Below are 6,695 nucleotides of genomic sequence, written 5' to 3' on the forward strand. Positions count from 1 at the left end.
GCAAAGGATCCAGCCAGAGGACACCCCGCCAGCCCAGCGCTACCAGGCTGCCCAAGTGGGGTGGGCCTGGAAGAAGGCAGCAGGTGCGGGGCAGCACCTAGGATGGGCCAGAGACTTGTCACACCACTGTCCCCAGCAAAGGCTACGTGTTGTCTCCTTCAGTTGATAATAAGTCTTTCTGAGGTGCAGAGGGTCCGGGTCATATGTTCTCTACTGTTTTTTGATGATATTATGGCACAAACTTAGAATGAGGTTTTTATGCAGGTCCTGGTTGTGCCACAGCTGAACTAACCAGGTCACTTCACCTTGAGTCAACTTCCTGGAGCTGACTTTGGTTCTGAGAAAAGATATCTGGATTCCCAGGTCTTTTACAAACAGACGTTAACACACTTCACTTGAAGCGAAAGGTGCAAGGTTTTCTACCAAGACAGTTGACAGTGCTGAGGGGCAAGGTGACCGTGTGTATGCGTGGAGGGTAAATGCTGCCTTCCAGGTTACCGTGGAGCAGTGGGGGGTCAGGATGGGTGTGTTGTGACCTTCTGTGGGTCACAAATACTGTGGAGAACTCAGTAACACTTTCCCCCTTCTAAAATGTCCTGACCTTACACATTTGATTTACAGCTTTAGGGATTTCATGGACACGCCCCATTCACAGACCTCAGATTTAAACACTCTGCTTCTAGGCTCTTCTTTTTAGCCAGTACATCCCATCAATAGAAAAGCCCCAAAAATTGCAAATTCAGTTGAAACCCTGACTTAGCTTTCCTAGAATTTAGGAAACCTATCCACTCAACGCTTGGCTTGTTTCTCCTGGGTCAAGTCACTTCCATGGCAGCTCCTTAAGTACATACACTCCTGCTGCACCCCAACCCCATGCCAGCAGGGCAGGCTGGGACCCCACTGACTGTCCATGCAGGCTCTGGGATCCCACCTGCTCCTGTAGGCAGAGCCAAGCAGCACGACACACAGAGGTCTTGGTTTTATAGAGAAACTTTAATTGCAAACAACTTGAAAGTAGCCATGCTGGGGGCAGCAGGAGAGCCCACCACACCCTCCCCTCAGTATTCTTTGCCTTCTTCAGCCTCCACTTCCACAGAATCCATGCCCACCTCTTCATAATCCTTCTCCAGAGCTGCCAGGTCCTTGTGAGCCTCAGAGGACTCCCCCTCCTCCATGCCTTCCCCCATGTACCATTGCACAAAGGCCTGCTTGGCATACATGAGATCAAACTTATGGTCCAGGCAGGCCCAGGCCTTGGTGATGGCTGTGATGTTGCTTAGCATCCACATGGCCCATTGCAACTTGGTCAAGTTTCCCCCAGGGACCACCGTCAGGGGCTGGTAGTTAATGCCCACCTGCCGGAGAAGGGGAAGAAAGCAGTCCGTGAAGCTTGTATCAAACCTAGAAATGGTGGCTACCTTTCCTCAAACAGAAGACCCCCTGTAGGTGACCAGGAGAATGCTCAGTTCACCCCCACAAACCTCACTAAGCCCTTCTCTGTGGCAGGCAGGGTGACAGTTCCAGACAAGGAATAAAGAGAAAAGAGCCTTGGAGGTGGCCACCCTGGCAGGATCCCAAGCTGCCCGAAGGGCTGTGTCCTAGCAACTGTGACATGTGATAGGTGCCCAGGTAAAGACTGTCTTCCCTCTGAAAATGTACACTACTTGTCTTCTTTATAGATTATTTACTCCAAAGGGTTTTACAAGATAGTAATGAAATTCTGTAGCTAAACTTTTTCCACCCAGATAGATTGTTGAGTACACAACTGTGATACCACGGGGAAGGTCATACCCCCTGCTGTCCCATCAAACAAGCCACTGTGAAATATGCAAAGGTGACAGGTCAAAGATCACTTGAATGAAGCTACCACAGCAGCAAGAGTAGTCCATGTGCTTGCTTGAGTAGGAAGTGACATTCCAAGGTGGGAACCAAAAGGGAAGCATTCCAAGTTTCAGAACTTGAGAATAACACATCCTGAGTAGTGCATGGGGTCAACTAGAGCAGGGGTCAGCAAACCTGTTCTATAAATGACAAGATCATACAAATTCTAGGCCTTACAGGCACATGGACTCTGTCACACCTACCCTACTCTGAGGCTGGACAGCAAAATTGATCTGCCATGAAGGGGTGTGGTGGCTGTGTTGAGACAAAACCTTACTTACAAAATTGGGCGGCTAGTCCAGCAGCCATGCTAACCCCTGAAGGAGAGAAAGAGAAGCCCAGAGTAGGAATTCCCACTTAGAGCTGACTGCAGTGGTCTCCCCAGAGGCAGCGGATGTCTGAGCCAGAGGAGGGAGGGAAAGCAAAGCAGAGGACGCAGAGGTCCAGCAGAGGGAGAAGCGACAGGATTTAGTCACCAACTCCTGGAAAAGCTGAAAGGGGACAGCAAGGTTTCTTTCATGTGTCAGTGGAAGATGGGGACAGATTTTCTGTCTGAGGCAAACACAGGCCAAAATTACTAGGCTTCCCAAAAGAGAAATAAAGATGGTGCTGTTTTCGTCACAAAAAGATTCTTGATAGTCTTTCTTTAAATCAAACACTCCAAAAGACATTTAAATTGGATATAATTTCTACAGATGAACATTCTGACTGTGCCTTCATGGTTAATAACGAAGCCACCTAGGACATATGTCGGCACAACCTGGACATACTTAGATGAAGCAAGACTTAGTGAGAGCGGTTTATAATAATGCCCAAGTTAAAATATATACACCACCCACGTGATTCCCCAAAATGCCCATAAAATTTCTACTAAGTTCAACCTATCTTTTCCACACAAATTCTGCTGTCCAAGCAAGGGGCACCAAAATCCTCCAAAAAAATACCTTATTCTTAAAAAAAACACAAAAACCTCACCACAGATACATAGTGTGATGACTCACAAAGGAAGTTCAAAAGACACCACTGAATTAATTATCACTCTGGTTCATTTATTTATGCCCAGGAGCCTAGCCCATGGAACAGGGGTAGGGTGACGGTTCCAGACAAGCAACCACAAAGGATGCGGGCCTTTGGGGGCAGCATTATTCTGCAGATCTGCTGCTTCCTGATGGCACAAGGACTCCACATCACCCAGTCCTCCCTTCAATCCAGTCGGGCACCAACCTGCAAACTAGATGGTGCGCTTGCTCTTGATGGTGGCGATGGCCCCACTGACATCTTTCGGGACCACATCCCCTCGGTACAACATGCAGCAGGCCATGTACTTGCTATGGTGAGGGTCACACTTGACCATCTGATTGGCTGGCTCGAAGTGGGCACTGGCGATCTCGGCCACGGACAGCTGCTCGTGGTAGGCCTTCTCGGCTGAGATGATCAGGGCATAGGTGGCCAGGGGGAGGTGGATGTGGGGGTACGGCACCAGGTTGGTTTGGAATTCTGTCAAGTACACATTCAGGGCCCCAACGAATCACAGGGAGGCCGTGATGGGGGACACAATCTGCCCAATCAGACGACTGAGGTTGGTATACGTGGGACACTCGATGTCCAGGTTGCGCTGACATGTCGACCATGAAGGCACAGTCAGAATGTTCCAGGGTCATGTAGGTGGTCAGGATGGAGTTGCAGGGCTCCATCACAGCCATGGAGACCTGGGGGGCTGGGTAAATGGCAAACTCCAGCTTGGACTTCTTCCCGTAGTCCACCGAGAGCCACTCCATGAGCAGAGACATGAACCCAGAGACGGTGCCACCCCCAAAGCTGTGGAAGATGAGGAAGCCCTGCAGTCCCATGCACAGATCCGCCTGAGAGAAACCAGACAACGTGAGCCAATGCCCGTGGGAGCCACACCACCAACCTCCACCAAGCCGGGGCCACTTCTCTTTGCCTCTGAGAGTTGCTACGGATTCAGACTATCCATAATGAACACGCATCACACTTTGAAGCAGAGAAAAGTGGACAATACAGATCTATGCACAAATCACCACGCACACTTCATAGTAAGACATTGCAGACTTAGTCGGACTCAAGATGCTGCTCTAAGTGCTGCGAAAATGACCTTCCTTTCACCATCCAAGGCCTATTCTCCTGTGCAGGACAACGTCCACATGAAGCCTTCCCTTCTTACCAGTTTGTGGATCTGGTCCAGGACCAGGTCTCCTTGCCGATGGTATAATGGCCTCTGGAGTAATTATTGGCTGCATCTTCCTTCCCACTGATCAGCTGCTCTGGGTGGAAGAGCTGCCTGTAGGTCCCTGTGTGCACTTCAGCTACAAAGAGACCACATGTGCTATGAGTGTTTAAGGCCTACTGTACACCAAGGTGAACACGTTCCAGGACTGTTCACTTCTACAAAGTACATGCTGTTGAAAGTACATGAGCTACATGTTGTAGGTCAACAGTGGCGGTGTCTGGTAGAAAATGTCTCTGTGATAACCAACCACAAATGCAATTTAAGGCTCTAGGAAGTTAAAGTCAGTTCTGGTATAAATGTCAGCACAGGCCGGGCACGGTGGCTCACGCCTGTAATCCCAGCACTTTGGGAGGCCAAGGCGGGCAGATCACGAGGTCAGGAGATCGAGACCATCCTGGCTAACATGGTGAAAAGCCATCTCTACTAAAAATACAAAAACAAAATTAGCCGGGCGTGGTGGCGGTCAACTGTAGTCCCAGCTACTTGGGAGGCTGAGGCAGGAGAATGGCGTGAACCCAGGAGGCGGAGGTTGCAGTGAGCCGAGATCGTGCCACTGCAGTCCAGCCTGGGCAACAGAGCAAGACTCTTTCTCTAAATAAATAAATAAATAAATATCAGCATAAACAGTTCCCAGTGAAGGGAAATAAGCTCTCGCATCGTCCCCCAGCACTGGTAATTCTACAGGTACATACATCTTTCCTACCCTCAGCTACTACATCAAAGGCTATAAGTTAAAAATCTCTTACAAACTGGACAGTCACCAGGTCAGTGTGACTTCTGAAGGGCAGTCCCATCAACCTGTGTGGCCTGGGTCCCACGTGCTTTCAGGTGACATTGTCACCTCCTGGGGGACACTGAAAGGTACTATCTCTTTGCAGCTCTCCTTGGAAACTACCTGGGACTTCTAATCTGGATGAAGGAAATGGATGTTCTGTACTTACCTTCTATGCCTAAGATGCACATCAAGACTCTTCATGCACCAGCATGAGCCAGTGCACAGCATTCAGGAGGGAATCAATGCCCCACACCCTGCAGGCAGAGCCACCTGTGTAGGGCTGAGGCAGCCACAAGGGAATCTCTCCACAGCCCATCTTACTGCTGGCAAAGCAGCTTTTCCCATACATCCTAAATTAGGAGCTGAGTCTCACATACACTCAACATGAAACTTTCAGTTTCTGCCCTAACGATGCCATGGGCATATGCTTGTCTATCCCATCCATTCTGCAGGGGGATTCACAGGAGCCCACGTGGGGTTTTACCAATGCTCTCCCACCCTCCCAGGAAAGCTGCCATCCAGTGCCCGAGGACCTATCAACCACAGTGGGCTCCAGGTCCACAAACACTGCTCTGGGCACGTGCTTGCCAGCCCCAATCTCACTGAAGAACATGTTGAAGGAGTAATCCCCAGCACCGATGGTTTTGTCACTTGGCATTTGACCATCAGGCTGAATTGCACGTTCAAGGCAGTACAGTTCCCAGCGGGCATTCCCTATCTGGACACCCGCCTGCCCCACGTGGATAGAGATACTCACTCTGTGAACCAGAACATAAGTGTGAACCCGTTCATTTCAAGACAGTTTGAAACTCTACGGCATGCAAAACATTCTGTGGTGACAGAAAAAAAAAAAAAAGAATGAGAACAAAGTGTGTCTGCCTATCAGGGTTAAACCTATAAGGAAGAAGCTCTTAAAAGGGGAGAATAACAAACTAAAATAGAAGGGAGAAGGTAAATAGAAGGGAGAAGGCTGAGTGAGGTGGCTGACACCTGTAATCCCTTTTCCTTTGGAAAGCCAAGGTGGGAGGATTGCTGGAGCCCAGGAGTTCAAAGCTACAGTGAGCTGTGATTGTGCCACTGCATTCCAGCCTGAGTGACAGAGCTCTTAAAAAAAAAAAAAAGTTTATTATTGCCACATTTAAGACCTTCAGCCCTGGAGCGGAGATTCAAGTTGCTTTGAATATACACTCTTAATTAGCAGCAGTTACAAAATGCTGTTTTTATTTTATTTTATTTTATTTATTTTGTTTTTCATTTTGTTTTTCTTTTGTTTTTTTCTTGAGACGGAGTCTCGCTCTGTAGCCCAGGCTGGAGTGCAGTGGCAGGATCTCGACCTACTGCAACCTCTGCCTCCCGGGTTCAAGCGATTCTCCTGCCTCAGGCTCCTGAGTAGCTGGGAAAGGCACGTGCCACCATGCCTGGCTAATTTTTATATTTTTAGTAGAGACGGGGTTTCACCATGTTGGTCAGGCTGGTCTCGAGCTCCTGACCTCGTGATCCACCCGCCTCGGCCTCCCAAAGTGTCACAGGTGTGAGCCATCGTGCCCAGCCTATTTTATTTTTTGAGACAATGTCTCATTCTGTTGCCCAGGCTGGAGGGCAGTGGTGAGATCATGGCTCACTGCAGCCTTGAACCTCCTCAGGCTCAGGTGACACTCCCACCTCAGCCTCCCGAATAGCTGGGACTACGGGCATATGCCACCATGCCCAGCTAATTTTTTGTATTTGTTGTAGATACAGGGTTTCACCATGTTGTCAGGGTTGGTCTCAAACCCCTGGGCTCAGGCG

The 6,695-nt window shown here is 49.3% G+C and overlaps 1 pseudogene; it reads right to left on the reverse strand.

Annotated features, from left to right (window-relative positions):
- Window positions 1-1,058: 1,058 nt before the first annotated feature.
- LOC115931953 (tubulin alpha-3 chain-like) lies at window positions 1,059-5,580 on the reverse strand (annotated as a pseudogene).
- Between the last annotated feature and the right edge of the window lie 1,115 nt (window positions 5,581-6,695).

This window comes from Gorilla gorilla, chromosome 23 (genome assembly GCF_029281585.2).
Source record: "Gorilla gorilla gorilla isolate KB3781 chromosome 23, NHGRI_mGorGor1-v2.1_pri, whole genome shotgun sequence".
NCBI classification, from domain to species: Eukaryota; Metazoa; Chordata; class Mammalia; order Primates; family Hominidae; genus Gorilla; species Gorilla gorilla.